General features: G+C 34.6%; 1 long non-coding RNA gene across 1 annotated transcript in view; it reads left to right on the forward strand.

Annotated features, from left to right (window-relative positions):
- Positions 1 to 3415: 3415 nt before the first annotated feature.
- Positions 3416 to 17068, forward strand: part of LOC141545566 (uncharacterized) — a 393034-nt gene continuing 379381 nt past the window's right edge. The window contains exon 1 of the long non-coding RNA XR_012483068.1: positions 3416 to 3544. This is a non-coding gene — a long non-coding RNA (uncharacterized LOC141545566). The remainder of the gene's footprint in view (positions 3545 to 17068) is intronic.

The raw sequence follows: 17068 nt of genomic DNA on the forward strand, positions 1-17068 counted from the left end.
TGGTGTTCAGATACCAAACTTTAAAAATTTTCACTCAAAAGACCCCACTAGAGTCCTTTCTTTACAACATAACCCTTCAACGCTACTTACATAGCCTTCTAGGAAATGTACCTTAGTCAATTGCCCCCAGTGAATAATGTTCTTTGCATACCCGCACTGCCCCTTCCTGGGATGATGGGAAATTATATTGTCTTTCATGGTATACAATTTCATTTTTTAGACTGTTGCTTCTATAATTTTTGCTTTCACTCACATAAGTTCTCATCATGGAAACCAAATCCAAAACTTCAAAAGTAAATATCTTTAAAGACGATGATAACTCAGTTTTTGTATGTCATTGTATATTAAAAAAAATATCATGAGTTTATTATTGGAAGGCAAAAAAAAAAGTACAAACCTTTGTCACTAAAGTACATTTTAAGTTTTACTTCAACAATTATAGAACTTCTCAGGATAAAATATATATATATATATATGGAACAGGAGCTGTCTCTTTTATCTCTAAATTCTTTTCATGTGAACCCTCAATAGAAAACTTCAGCTACTGTGTTCTTCTGAAGGAGAACAAGAGGACAAAGAATTGAAGGTGATTTCAGCAAAATTTATACTACTAGCATCAGAATTAAACATTTTAAGTGGAAGGACAATGATGATAGGTCATTAAGAAACAAAGGCAAATCTACAAGTAGCTTCATTAAGTTATAAGCATTGGTTGTAAGGCTTTTTTCATTGTTATCACTATCAAAAATATAGTTCTGGTTTATATAACTGGATTATAGTTATGAAAGAGATGACTATAATGGATTTTAAATATAATAATCACTTTAAAAATTCTCTTTATTCTCCAAGTTTGTGCCCAGTATTTTAAAATTCCTCAAGTAGCACCGAAAATACTTTCATTTTATTTTCAATATTACAAAGCTTTTAATATTAAATAATATGTATTTTCTTTTATTCATAATGATTAGTAGAACTGAAAAAAGATTATTTTTTTTTCTTTCTCATAATAATTATTTAGCATTTTTATTTATGTTAAATTATTTAGCATTTATTTTATAATTTATAATTATTTAGCATTTTTATTTATTTTAAATTATTTAGCATTTTTAAAACATTAGAGATTTTCTAATTTAGCTTCCTAATTTTATAGACAAAGAAACTTGTATTCATTAAGGTTCTAATAACATTGCAAAGGTAAGACCAATATTCAGGATATATGAGAACTTTCCAAGATGCACAAAGTCCTAGATTAAATGACATTGAGCTCCTGACTGCTTTTGTGCCTCTGGGCAAGACATTTAAGGATTCTGGGTTTCATTATCTTCACAGGAAAAAGAGAGTACTCAACTAGATGAGTATAAAGAAAGCTCAATTGATTTTTAAGATAATTTCACTATATAATAGTTTGATTGACTTCCATTGAGTACTACATAATAACAGTGATATTTAAAATACTTTTAAATTTACAAAGCACTTGCTTTATATGACATGCCTTCTTTCATCCCCATGTAGAGATGGTCCTCTCACAGTTAAGGGAGAACTTCCTCAAAAAAAACCCAATAACAACAATGACTAAATTTTTGCTGATATCTCTATTTCATAATAGGGCCTTTTTATTCTTGAAATGAATTTGTAGCTACTTAATTATATTGCCTCTTCAGTACAATATTAACTACTTAATGGTAGGATAAAGGTAATAGAAAGCCTTTGCTTATTCCCAATACCTAGTAAATCTTGCCATCTAATAGATACATAGCACCCATTGAATCAATAGGATGAAGTATTTACAGCTTTACAACTAGGAAAACTAGAGTTCAGAGAAGTTGCTTATTTTGTCCAAAGTCACACAGCTTATAGAGACCACAACTAACACTTAACCATAGATAACCGTTTGAGGTAGAGGTGCCCATCCATATGGGAGACAGTCTGCATTCCTGTGTCATGAGCCTATTTTCCTATTGACTACATAGCTGGAAGTAGCTTTTTTCAATCATGTCTGTATCTTTATAATCCCATTTGTGGTTTTCATGGCAAAAATATTAGAATGGCTTACCTTTTTTTTTTTTTCCAGTGTATTTTACATATCAGGAAACTGAGGCAAACAAGGTTAAATGATTTTCCCAGAGTTTTATATTTGAGGTCATAAATAAATTCAGGAAAATAGGTCTTCTTGACTCCAGACCTCTCTACCTCTACCCCTCCCCCTCCCTTTCCACTTCTCTCTCTCTCTCTGTCTCTCTGTCTCTCTCTCTCTCTCTCTCTCTCTCTCTCTCTCTCTCTCTCTCTCTCTCTGTCTCTCTCTCTCTGACTCTCTCTGTCTCTGTCTCTGTCTCTGTCTCTCTCTCTCTCTCTCTAACTCTCTCTGTCTCTCTCTCTCTCTCTCTCTCTCTGACTCTGTCTCAGTCTCTCTCTTTCTCTCTCTCTCTCTCTCTCTCTCTCTCTCTCTCTCTCTCTCTCTCTCTGACTCTCTCTCTGACTCTCTCTCTCTCTCTCTCTGACTCTCTCTCTGACTCTCTCTCTCTCTCTCTCTCTCTCTCTCTCTCTCTCTCTCTCTCTCTCTCTCTCTCTCTCTCTGACTCTCTCTGTCTCTGTCTCTGTCTCTGTCTCTCTCTCTCTGACTCTGTCTCTGTCTCTCTTTCTCTCTCTCTCTCTCTCTCTCTCTCTCTCTCTCTCTCTCTCTCTCTCTCTCTCTCTCTCTCTCTCTCTCTCTCTCTCTCTCCCCCCAACAAAAAGGCTTTAGATCTCACAATCCCCCCAAAAATTAAAAATTAAAATTAAAAAGCTATTGCTTTTTGTCTTCTGTTCTAGGTGGAGAATAGAGTTCTGGGTCTACAAGTTTAATTCATGGTAAGACTCCATGGTAGCCAGGGGTCCAGCCCTGCAGGAAAGTTCTATGAAGTCACAGTGTGACAATCCAAGTAAGAGAACTTTGGGTTTGGAATTTCAAGGAAGGTCCTATACAGGAGATGAATTAAATTATGAACCTAATTCTCCCCCTCATGCCCAGTGACCACAGAGATAAAAGAAAGCTATGTCCCAGAATATTTATTGGGGGATATATTTTATATTGCTATTCTGATTAAATAAATATTCCTCGTAAAATTAATGTAGCTGTTAAGTGTTGAAATGAAATTGGAGTCCAGAATCCCCCAAACTGGAGCTTGTACCAATGGCACAGAGACAACACACTCCCCATTTACCTTAAAGGTGCTAGAGAACTCAGGAGCGGGGTGAAATGTCAAATGACTAGACCTTAGGCAGTAGAAACTAGAATAATCATGAATATCCAAACTTTCTCTTATTAGATCATTCAGATAACTATGTGCAAAAACTCTGCTCCGCAAAGGATAGAAATACAAGAGAGAGATAACCAGGCCCTCTAGGATCTGGAGTTCTACCAGAGAACACAATTTGTTCCAGGTTAAGTAAATAAAAGGCAATTTAGAGAGGGAGAGAACATTAACAATCAGAGACTTCAATTGAGGCTTTACAAAGGACAGGATCACCTGAGCTGAGCTGTGAAGGAAAATATGGATTATTACAGGTAAGAATAAGGATACAATATGTGTGCTTGAGTCAGGGGACATAACTTATATAAAGTCACCAAAAATGATAGAATGCCATGTCAAAGAAGCAGCCAGTAGTCCTGTTTGACTGGATTGTAGAATGAGTCTAGGGAAATTATATGAGATGTCTAAAAAAAAGTAAGTTGGAGCCAGATTGTGCTGGGTTTTAAAAAGCAGGTTACTAAAATTTTAGGAGGCCAATAATGCTTCTTTTAGTTACTATGTTTACATCTGCTTTTTTTTTTTTAGCCCATACAGCAGCTGCTTAAGGATTTTTTGGTCATCCAATATCCATGTGTGTGATTTTCTCTAAAGCTTAATTATAGAGAGAATTCTTTCAGTCGTTTCTTCTCTCAAATACTTTAAACAGAAAAGTGATATGTACTTGGCTGTCCTAAACAACTCAGACAGAGAGATAAAACACGCATTAAGAATCTGGCGCCTCATAAATACCTACAAAAAATGGACTTAATATAATTGATCCCAGGGGTCCTGAATCAAAAACTTTGTGTAATTGAGTGCATTCATTTTCCAAGCTAGACAAAGATAAAGGTACCAGATCAAAATAATAATGCACGACAGAATCAAAAGTCTTCAGTGTCATCCCAAAATATCTACTCCTAAGCCTGTAGGACACCATTCTTTCCTCTTGGGAAATGGGGCCGGATGGACAGCCCCATCATTAAATTTAGTCTGTTTTTAGTTTAGAAATGTGTGTTTATTTATTTTTTTTTAATTTAGAATTTTTTTCCACAGTATATATGCATGAGTAATTTTTTTTTTATAATATTATCCCTTGTATTCATTTTTCCAAATTATCCCCTCCCTCCCTCTACTCCCTCCCCCGATGACAGGCAATCCCATACATTTTACATGTGTTACGATATAACCTAGATACAATATATGTGTGTAAATACCATTTTCTTGTTGCACATTAAGTATTAGATTCCGAAGGTATAAGTAACCTGGGTAGATAGACAGTAGTGCTAACAGTTTATGTGTGTGTGTTTATGCAGAAGGACAGTAATAAAATGTACATGTTACTTGGGAAGATAGGGTAGGATAAACTGTTTCTTTACATTACAAATAACATACAAAAACTTATAAAGATACTTATTTCCAGTTAATAAGTAGTAAGAACAGAGGGTCTTGAGATGATGAGATAGTACTACTTCTATTTCCTACTATAACGACTATTAATAATAACAATAATTGCTACCATTTATATGGTGCTTTGATGTTTGAAAAGTGCTTTATATAAATTGTTTCATTAAATCCTCCCAGCAACCCCATGAAGTAGAGATAGTTATTGTCTCCATTTTATAAAACAGTATTCGAGGCTTAGATCCTAAGGTCTGTTCAAAACAAGGTAGTAAGCTTATAAACTACAATTGAAATTCAGATTTTCCCGACTCCTAGAACAGCACATTTTCTGCCACACCAACTTGTTGCCCCATAGATACACAGTGTGTATGACAAAAATAAGCCCAGTTGGGATGGGGCAGTAAAAGGGAATATATATGTGGGAACAAATGGAAGCAGGAAAATTACAGACATACCTGGGAACAAAAAAAATAATTGAAATGATATTTCCTTAATTTTACAATTTTCCTCTAGACTGGGTCTTTTTGTGGCTAAAAAACAATTCCAAGTTTCTTGCCATTTTGTGGGGGACATTTCAGCCTCTTAATTTATTTCTTAAGGTATTAAGGTATTAGTTTATGGTTCACTAAAGAAATAAATAAGATTTTAAAAAATGACATAGGACTAGCAAAACCAAACAGCTTTTGGGATTGGTAAAGGGATAGGGGTTAGGAAGAGGATTTTATGACTTTATTGTTGAAGGGAATTTCTAGAATGAGTAATGGCCTTCTATCAATTGAGGTCAGAAATTGCCCTTCAAATTAAAATCTAAACTAAAACACTTGGAAGTAAAATGAATTGCTGACAGTCACACAATGTCAATGGTGAGATTTACACCTAACTTCTTTTCCTAAATTTGAAACCAGTTCTTTCTCCATTATCCCATAGCAGGATTTATAGTTAAGAAAAATTTAGCAACATATCATGCCATCTGGTCAATAAAAAGTTCTTAAAACAAACTTTCTGTGGCTTTGCCTGGTTTCAACATCACAGAACAAGATGTCCCTCCCAGGATAAGCTCTTTACTTTTAAACTCACCATCTTGGGGGACTGCGCATCCCTTTGCCTCCTCTTTCTTTTGTTTGGAAGGTGGATCATCCAATTCCTCACAATGCCTTTAAAGTGGGGAGAAACTGGACTATCTAGTAACTTAACTTGCCTTTGCTGCTCTGATTGATTTCAACTCCACTAAACATGGTGAAATCCTGGCTTCCCACTCCCAACCATTCCTGATTCCTTTTGTGTTTTAATCTCTCCATTTAAATTTTAAACTTGCTGAGGGTTGGGGTTGTATGTTTTTATTAACTATATTCCCAGCATTATATGATTCATAAATAAATGTGTATTACAAACATTAATATACATGTAAAAAGTAAAGTAAAATATGTATGTGGGGGGGAAATTGTTTTCCTAGCATTTAGCATTGTGTCTGAAATATAGCAAGTGTTCAATAAATATTTATTGGATAGGATTGGAAAAAGCAAAGTGAACCAAGGACAGCATTAGAGATGACTGATTCTCAACCTCAACTATTCAATGTCTCTTGGGAAGATCACTATTGCTACTTCTAGATTTAAAAGAGAATACTTGAAATAACTTTCCATAGTCAGGGAATCATTGATTTAGAGCTAAAATGGACTTTAGAAATCACTTAATGCAATGGCCTCATTTTTCCATGTGTAGTAAAGGAAATCCAGTTAACTTAAAGAAGTTGCCCAAGGTTATTTAAGTAATTAGTGGTAGAGCTGGGATTTGAACCAACTTTCTCTGCTTTCAAGATTTATCCAGTAGTTACTAATAAAATTCCAGGCACTATTAAATGAATCATAATTAGGTTGCCTGGAAATTAATCTAAGTACAAATCAGTCCCATGTTCCTTAGATTTAAGGGGAAAAATCAGACATTTATAGTATCATTTTCTTTGTAAATAGACAATCCCATTACCTTTCATTCTTTTTGTCTATTTCCTTTTTTAATAAAACACAGAGACCATCAAAGAAAAAATGAATTCTTTTTTAAATCATTCCATTTTAAATAAATGATATTTACTAGAAAATCTTAATTATTGCTAAATAAATATCATGGTAGAAAGGTCACAGGTGACTCAGGATGCTTTTCAACTCTGTACTGCCTGAAAAAAATAGCTGTCTACTGAATGCCTTTCCAAGATTTTTTTCTAGGTATAGTTATTTTGGAGAAGTGGAGGATCTAAGATTGAGCTTAGAGAATCCAGGCCAAGAAGCAATCAATTTCCTGCTTCAGTGACACTTTTTTGGAGACCTATAAAACTCCACGGGCCAGAACTACATTTATGAATGTTGTTCTTGTCTGTATTAGTGTGTATGTGTATGGAAACAGTTACAGAACCAATTAAATATATGTGACTTCTTGATGCTATATGATCCTTCAGTATGAGAGAATTCTTTTTATAGCAAGGAAAAATTTCATGTTTAGCTGTAGTGCTTCCATACATAATTCCCATAGTTAACCTATATTTTCAGAAGCAATTGTGAGAAATTTACATCTTTACAGAGTATATTTTGCAACTGAGAAAACTTAGATCCAGAAAAGAGATTGGACTGTCACCACCAGTAGATGAGAGAAGCAGAATTTGAACCCAAATTTTCTAGCACAAAATGTAGGATTGCTTCAGGTTTTCCCCCTGGCTAGTCACAGGTTTAAGAACCCTTTTCCTTATAGAGTCATTGAACATTTGCAGTCAACCTTGGCCCTCAGCACCTTCCTTCTCTCCTTGCAGCCAACTCTGTGATTGACACAACATACTTTTCCTGCTCTTTCATTTGAAATGCATGGATGCACTTGCAACCATTAAGCTCTACGGGGTTATTATTTTTTTTTTTCTTTGCATGCTACCCTCTGTGCCACATGAGCTTTGATATGATTCCTAATGGAGAAACTGTCATAAAAATCTGATTCTACGTAGTCCACAGTCAGCGAGGTGAAGCTCAGAACTCCTGCCTAACTATGTAGGCAACTCAGTGGGATTCACAGCTGCGAGCTCTTTAAGAAATGACTATTTATGAAAAGATTTGGGCAACTAATGATCCCTCTGTGTCACAGCTTATTACATGACGCTACAGCATATCCTCTAAATGGGAAAATGCAGGAGCTTAAAAGGCGTTTGACATTGGGAACTCACATGAGTCTGTGTCTCTTCTCAGGGCGGAAACTATTGTAAGTTATTCATAGAGGGCACACTAACTCTTAAGAGATGCTTGGGAATGCTTGATTTCAACACCCTATAAAGTCCTTAGTCTCTCCCAAATTTCTTCAATTTATGTGGAAAAGGTTACACTCAAGAGCACTGGGAAAGGCAAAGGAAACTGTGCTCTTGCTTATTTTCTCTCTGTGAACCTTACTTTCCTCATCTGTAAAATGGACTATTAGCACTATTAATCTGCTTTTAAGATAAGTCCAATGCAAGGCTTAATGTGTGATGAAAATGAGAGTGATAATTAACATCATCAACATAATTAAACACCCCTATACGATACTATATTCTCTGAATTGGTATTTCACCAATTCTCTGAAATATATCACACAAGTGTCCTAAACCCGGATTCTGTATACAAGGAAACTGAGACCCAGACCTATTTGATGACTAATAGAAACCATGAGAAGGGATCTCAGAATCAGTAAGGCTTGAGTTCAAGTCGCATCAAGGATACATAATGAGTAAGCAATCCTTCAAGAGCTATTTAAATTTTTATGTTAAATTAAAATTTTAAAAATTAAAATTTTAGTTTAATGAATAATCAATATTAATAATTAATTAAATTTAAATTTGTATTATTGTAAAGTAAATAATGATCCACATTGGTGATTTTGGTCAGCAGTACAAGGAAAAAATCATTTATTTATTTGCTTATCTATTTACTTTTGTTTGTTTACTTATTTGGAGGAGTGAATTAGGGTTAAGTGACTTATCCAGGGTCAGACAGCTATTAAGTGTCTGAGACTTGATTTGAACTGAGGACCCCTGATGCCAGATGAGGTACACTATCCCCTGTGCCATGGAGCTGCCCAGAGAAAGCATTTAAGGGCTGGTTCTATGTCAAGTATAAGGCTTAGTGCTTCACAAGCACTAATTTGATCCTTACAATATTAATTATATTAATAACAATTATACAAATTATATCAATAACTGCAACCAATTATATTTCATATCATTCCCATTCTGCTGTTGAAGAAGCCTAAACAGAATATTCGTGATTGGTCCAAGGTTATTAAGTCTGATTTGAACTCTTCCTGATTCCAGGTCTATCACTGGAACATAATACTGCCTACTTGCCCCTGAATAGTGAGGAAGGTAATTGAGAAAAATGGACTATTCATGATGATTTTTTTTATTATATTTTTTATAATATTATCCCTTATATTCATTTTTCCAAATTATCCCCTCCCTCCACTCCCTCCCCCCGATGGCAGGCAATCCCATACATTTTACATGTGTTACAATATAACCTAGATACAATATATGTGTGCAAATACCATTTTCTTGTTGCACAATAACCATTAGATTCCGAAGGTACATGTAACCTGGGCAGACAGACAGTAGTGCTAACAATTTACATTCACTTCCCAGTGTTCCTTCTCTGGGTGTAGCTACCTCTGTCCATCATTGATCAACTGGAAGTGAGTTGGATCTTCTTTATGTTGAGGATTTCCACTTCCATCAGAATACCTCCTCATACAGCATTGAAGTGTATAATGATCTTCTGGTTCTGCTCATTTCACTCAGCATCAGTTGATTTAAGTCTCTCCAAGCCTCTCTGTATTCCTCCTGCTGGTCATTTCTTACAGAACAATAATATTCCATAACCTTCATATACCATAATTTACCCAACCATTCTCCAACTGATGGACACATGATGATTTTTTTAAGAAGGCAAGGAAGAAAGAGAATAAAAAGAACATATCAGATATTTTATTATAGAATGGAGTAAGAATGATGTAGGAGTGTTTGTCATAATTGGGCATATAAAAGGAAGATAAAACAGAAAAATGGGGGATGGTCACCATTACCAGATAAACTTCAATTCACCACCTAAATGTCAATAGAAGTTTGTTTTTTTTTTTTTCCCTGTCTTCCTTACATAAACAGAATCACAATATTGGCTGGAAAATATGGGGGTTCACACAAATTAGGTAACAGAAAAGCAGCATGGAGCCCAGATTCAAAGTCTCCATCCTCCTACACTAAAGTCCAATTCCCTACACTACATTGCATTCATTCATAATTTTGACCAACTTCATCATTCCTTTTCACTTCCCATACTTTATCTGATTCTCCATACCATCTTATTTTCTTTAATCATTGTTTAACTACATATGAAATATATCATTAAAGATAATATAGTTTTTTATTCCCAAACCAAAAGGAAGAAAACCAATATGACAAATATTTCCCAAGCTGGATTTTTTTGGCTGTGTCCAGGGCCAGCACTTCTAAGAACAAAGTTAAGACTCTTAGACTCAAACTTCCTCTTTTCTTGCTACAAAAGTCATTTGTGGGAAGCTGGTGGTGTGGGTACTGTTGATCCCTATATAATCTAAAGATCTGTCTTTTCAGCTCATGATTCTTTCTATCACTGGATTCAGTGATAATGGGTACAGGCTATGTTTGCCTCACTTTCTGTAGGCAGCAAGTCTCCCAGTTGTTGTCCAGATACACAGTTGCCATGGCATTTTTATCCCATATTATTTTTCTCTATAACATATCCATAATTTTTCAAAGCTTACTATTCAATAAAAATAGTGTGAAAGAATATTTGAGCCCTTTTATTATGGAGGAAGCTAGCTGTGTGCCCTCTCAAATGCAAAACAGAAATCATCCACTTTTGTTTTGGATTGTCCCATCACACAGAAGAAGCCCGTACCAGCTATCTACTGCAGATTAATGATGACCTTTGCCTGTTTTCTCTTAGGGTAAATGAAATTTGTAATACCTTTCTTTGCCTTTTTTCTTCCAAAAAAAAATCTTCCCCGATCAACTTTTTTGGCTATCCCAGCCTCAATTTCACGTGTGCCCATCTCCAGCTTGTGCAATTCTCCCTCCTCACCTTTGCTTTACAGCTTCCTTCAAGTCTCCACTCAAGTTTGCTAGTCTACAAGAAGTCTTTCTCAATCTTTAATCCCAGGTTGTTTGCATGAACTCCTTGAAAACAGGAGCTGTATTTCTACCCTGCTTTTCACCGTACCTGATAAGTGCTTAGGATATTTGAGTTAATTGGTTGACTAATGCATTACTTTTTAACTCTTTCCTTTAGTGAAATGAACTTTTGGCTAAAAGTTGAAATTATGCTAATTTTTTTAGCATTTAGAAATTTAGAATTAGAAATTCTGTTAATGTCCTACTTCCATGGCATGACCAAGAGCTCTTTGAATCTCACTTTCCTTGTCTGCAAACTAGTAATAATAATCCTTGTTCTCTCTGTTTCACTATGGGAAAAAGTGCACAGATGTGTTAAAGAATAATACTTATTATTGTATCTAATAAGGGTTAATTTTAAGAAGAGATGAAATATAATAACAAAGTACTTTTCAATATTGTAAATTTGGAGAACAAGGTTTGTCAATATCTAAGCTAGGAAATCTGGAGAAAATTGAGTGCCTTTGGGATAATGGTAGATATAATTGGGCTTGGGGGTCAGAATTCTGGTTTTAGGGCTATCAGTAAGGGAGTTGTGAGGTTCACCTGTGAATATAGTTCTCGTTCCTCCTTTTACAACCACATAACCATTTATTCCAATTTACTTTTCTACTTAAATTCTCTTCCTGAAAAAATAATTTTATTTGTCAAAACATAGTATCCCTTGTTGGCCTTTTGCCTAAGATCAAGATCAGAAAGTTATAGAAGCAAGAACAGGAATATTTACTATTCTGTTGTTTAATCATTTCTGACTCTGATCTCATTTGAGGTTGTCTCAGCAAAGATACTAGAATGGTTTGCTATCTCCTTCTCTAGCCCATTTTACAGATGAGGAAACTGAGGTAAGCAGCTAATAAGTATCTGAAAGCAGATTTGAATCCAGAGAGACAATTGTGATTCCTAGCCCAGAACTCTATTCACTGTGCCTCCTAGCTGTCCAGGAGCAGAAGTAATCATTGTCACGATAGTTGGATTTTAGGTAGCAAGAACAGGAATATTTACTATTCACTTGTTTAGTCATTTCTGACTCTGATCTCATTTGAGGTTGTCTCAGCAAAGATATTAGAATGGTTTGCTATTCTCCTTCTCCAGCCCATTTCACAGATGAGGAAACTGAGGTAAACAGCTAATAAGTATCTGAGAGCAGATTTGAATCCAGGGAAACAATTGTGATTCCTAGCCCAGAACTCTATTCACTGTGCCTCTTAGCTGTCCAGGAGCAGAAGTAACCATTGTCATGATAGTTGGCTTTTAGGTAATCACCATTGTTATAGGAGAAAAAAAAATCTGCATCTGAAGTCAGAAAATCTAGGTTACATATTATCTCTGTCAGTTACTGATGCTACTTTGACCATGTCTCTTGGGGCTAAAGGCTTCTCATTTGCAAAATTAAAAAAAAAAAAGTTTTATTTTATTTAAGGCTATTCTTTATGTTTACTACCCCTGAGTCTACATAGCTAAGTATAAAACATTCTATGTTTTCTAAAATGCTTTAAAAATCTTTGCGATATCTTTGTAAAGTAAATACTACCAATTGTGTGCCCATTTTATAGATCACAAAACTGAAACTAAAAAAAGATGAAAGAACCATCCCGATAATAGCCAAATTATAAATATCAGAAGAAATAATCTCCTAACGCCAAATCCCCTACTGTTTTTATGGGTCAAAATCCCAGAGAATCCTAGAAAAATAATCATAATATAATTGGCTTTGCTATGAATGGCATAAGAGTCTTAGAGCCAGACTGATAAAATCTGGCCAGAAGCAAGAGTAAGAGAGTCAATTCTCTCTCTGTAATACTCAGTAGCATCATTTCCCTCCTTATTCCCCAGGTTTCATAGACTCAAGGGTTCTTATGTAACCTGTGTTTTTTTGAAAGAAGCCAACTCTACAACCTTCTTTGAAGATATTCTAAATAAATAAAGAATAAAGTCTTTGCCTAAAAGGGAAAATTATAGAGGAGAATAGCAGGTAGTTTTCCACAACAGTAAGTAAAATTTCCTAGCCCCCCAATTTAGGTATAATTACCAATTAGCCTGCAAGAATATAATAACTGTGTAAATGGGAGGCAGTCACCACAAAATTATAGAGAATTGACAGCTCCTGCTTATTATATAGGGTGCATGGTGAAATGTATTCATACAAGAAATGATTAGCATTAGGATTTTAAAGAGAGAAGAGTTTAAGCATATGTATGCATTGTTAAAAAATTGTAAAATTCAAAGTTATGTGATTGACCCAACTTAATTTAGATCCTAGGAAATTCAGTATTACCCTTTTAATATTGCATGAAAGTGAATATATATGTTTTTGTGTTTGGAAGGGGAAAATTGTAAGGAGAATGGGGTAAACATATTTATGTCTGATGATTTGATGAGATTATTTTCTCAAATCAAGGGAACTGAATGTTAGTCTTATTTCAGAGAAAGCATTATAGACAAGGTTGATGGTTTGATGCATATGTGAAAACCAACAAATCCCTTTCTAAAATTTATTATTTGACCAAATTTGAGGGGAAAGATATTTGTGGGTAAGATTAGTTCATTTTCCAGATATGAAAGTAGTTATTAATAACAAATATAATTTTGATTATTTCAATTTATTTAATATTTGTGCTCTTCCTCACAAAGAAAATTTATCTCCTGACAGTACATTTTCCCTGGCTATCTCCCAAGCCTGGAATGCCCCCTCTGCTTATCTCTGCCTCCTGCTTTTCCTGGCTTCTTTTAAGTCTCAGCAAAACTTCTACCTTCTGCAAAAAACCTTTCCCCGAAACAAGAAGGCAGTTTGGCAAAAACTACAGATAGATTTGACATTTCATACTGTAAATCAAGACAAGGTCAAAATGGACAAATTATTTCGACATAAAGGATGATGACATAAGTAAATTAGAGGGATAGAGAAATGCACCTGTCACATCTATGGATAAGGTAGGAGTTGATGACCAAACAAGAGATAAAAAGCAACATAGCATGTAAAGTGGATAATTTGCATTATATGAAATTTAAGAGCCTTTGCGCACACACGTGAGCATTCACATGCAGAAGCACACATATACACACTAATAATACACTGTAAATTAAAAGGAAAACAGAAAATTGAGGGCAGATTTCTCTTACAAAGGTCTCATTTCTCAAACATATTGGGAAATGAGCCAAATTTATAGAAATTAGTCAGTCTCTGATTGGTTTTGATATATCCATAGAGAGATAGCTATATATAAACATATGATAAGTATACACACAGGGCATCAAGGAAGATCTTATGGAGGAGGTAGAATCTGTGCTAGGACTTGAAGAAGAAAATATATACTAGGAAGAGACATGGAGAAAGTTCATTATAGAGAAATGAGAAATGTCAGAACTAATTGGAAGGGTAAAAGAGAGTAGAATAGAATGAGAGTTCTGTAATCCTCAATGGCATTTTTAGGATTAAAGTGACAAGGAAATGCAATGAATAGGGAGATTAGGGATTAATTAGGGAAATTAATTAGGGACAAATTAGGGAAATGGAATGAATAAGACCTTACTTTGAAGCCTACTTCAGACAGATCCTTCTAGCTGGTTACCTTAGCCAAGTCATTTATACTATTTTACTATTAGTTTTCTCAGCTGAACTATGAGTATAGTAACAGCGTATATTTCACAGTATTGTTATGAGGAGAGATTAAATAGATAAATAAATAGATGACAGGGATATATAGATAATATATATTATATATATATATATATATATGCATATATATATATATATATATATATATACAGAGAAAGAGAGGTGATAGAAAATAAATAGAAGAAGAATGGATAAATAGATACATAGATGATAGATAAATAGAATATTGAAGATAGATGGTAGATAGAAAGTAGATAGATGACAGATACATAGATGATAGACATATAGATCATATACAGATAGATAGATGGTAGATAGGCAGTAAATAAACAAATGATAGCAGATATATGATAGATAAATAGAAACATACATAGATGATAGATGGATATATAGAAGATAGGTGGTTGGTAGGTAGAAGATAGATCATAGATAGGTGATAAATTATATATAGACACAAGATAAAAGACAGATGATACATGCATACATATATAGGTAATAGATTGATAGAAGAGAGATAGATGAGAGAAAATAGATAATGACTTAGATTATATATACATACATAAAAGTTAGATTATAGACTAAAAGAGCATTTTTGCAAAAAATAAAATGATCATAAAGCTATCTAGTGATGTTATTTTTACTGTTGCTAAATTTGTAAAAAAATTTAAAAAATTAATATTGCTGCTTTTTCATTTCTGCTGGGAAATTTGCTTGGGTGGTATTATAATGGCCAGTTTAAAGAAGGAAAAGATTGAAGGGCAGGCTTTCTCAGGCAAACCGGTCAAGGCAGAGAGCAGTGGCTGTGGAACCAGAGGATGACATCCCCAAACAGCCTCTACTGTTTGTAGGACTGTTAATGGATCACTTCATCATTTTAGACCTTGGATTACTCATTTTAAAAAATCAGTTGGATGGACTAGATGACTTCTAATGTTCATTCCAGCCCAGTCTGGAAAGAAGGAGATTTTTTAAAGGAGTCATGCATTTAGTTGGTTCGGACCAGCTGTCTCTTATGGTCATTTACAAAATAAATTTACAAAATTGTACATGTCTAGATTTCTACATGGGTATCTGAAATGATATTGCCAAAAGAAAGAGGGAAGGACACAAGAAATCTTTAGTACTCTTAGAAGCGCTTTATGTTGTCAGCTGGCCTTCACAAATTACTGAGAGGTAGTATTATTCCCATTTTATAGTAGAAGAAATTGAGGCTGTCAGGTTTGCCCAAAATCACATGGTAAGTATCTAAGGCCAAATTTGGACTAGGGACAAGTGGATGTAACTTCAGGTTCACTAGAGAATGATGTGAAACTCAAATAGAAAGCTCTCCACTCCATCCATAGGGATCCCTGCCAGCAGCATAATGACTAAGAAAACCACAAAATAGCCTTTATCTGTCTTATATTATATTGTATTAAATATTTCTCAATGATATTTTAATGTGCTTAGAAGCCACATACTTGACACCTTTGTGTTATATCACCTGAAGATTATTTTCAAAGCGATTCCTTAACATCAGAAATCTAAGGACAAATGTTCATGTATGGAGTAACTTCAAAATCCTACTGGTTTGGTATTATTTGAGTGGCTTATAGTGAAGGCAGTAATGGAAGTCCTGTCATTAAATGATCTCTTTCTCTTCAAATGTAGCTCTCTGTTCACTTGAGAAAGCCTAGTTAAATAGGTAAAGGTTGAGATCTGAGGGCTACCTTAGAAAGAGAAACTCCCATTCCTTCTGGATGATATTCCAAAATGTCATAATGACCCTGCTTTTAACTAAGTCTGTTTCTCTCTAAATCCCCTTCCTTGATAAAACAAAGGCCACATCCCTCCCTTCCTTAGCTTTTCTGTACTTAATCAAATTTCCCTCTCAGTAATCTCATCAACCTTTCTTCCAGAGACAGATGCTAAACTTTTTAATTTAGTTTTTTCTTTCTTTTTTTTTTTTCTGGAATTCTTGATATTATTTTGTTGGTACTTAAAGGGGTTTCATACTATAATCTTGCTCAACTGACATCCTGCAACTCATCCCTATAGTGCCTATATTCTTTACGCCTTTGTAGATTCACTGAAATGCATCCCCTTTCTTACCCAAGAAGGCTATATTTCTTCTAATGCCGTTCACGACAGAAAGAACATTTCTCAATTCTTTCTGCATCACGTTGGAGCTCCTGTGAGATATTAATAATTTGAGCCATGGCTAGAAATAAGATAATTAGATATTACAAAATCCAGTTCCATTCTAAAACACAATTACCTTATACCATAGGACAATGAGGGAATGACATTATTTTGGCAAGGGAAATTGTTCTGAACAGGAATCCATGTCAAAATGTGCTACTGTACACTTTTCAGGCTAGGTATAAATGAAGGATAAAGGAAGTAGAAATGATTCCCCGACTGTGTTTTTATTCAAGGGTGTCTTTCAGGTCAGTTGAGAAACAACTTCACAAAAAGTCAAACTCTTTATTTTCTTTCTTTTTTTTTAAATGTATAATTCAAAGGAAACGTTTATTTTACTTTAGGGTAGCGTTCAGAGATTTCCAGAGGGACTCACTCTGGAATCCCATT

The sequence above is a fragment of the Sminthopsis crassicaudata genome, chromosome 6 (genome assembly GCF_048593235.1).
Source record: "Sminthopsis crassicaudata isolate SCR6 chromosome 6, ASM4859323v1, whole genome shotgun sequence".
Taxonomy (NCBI): Eukaryota; Metazoa; Chordata; class Mammalia; order Dasyuromorphia; family Dasyuridae; genus Sminthopsis; species Sminthopsis crassicaudata.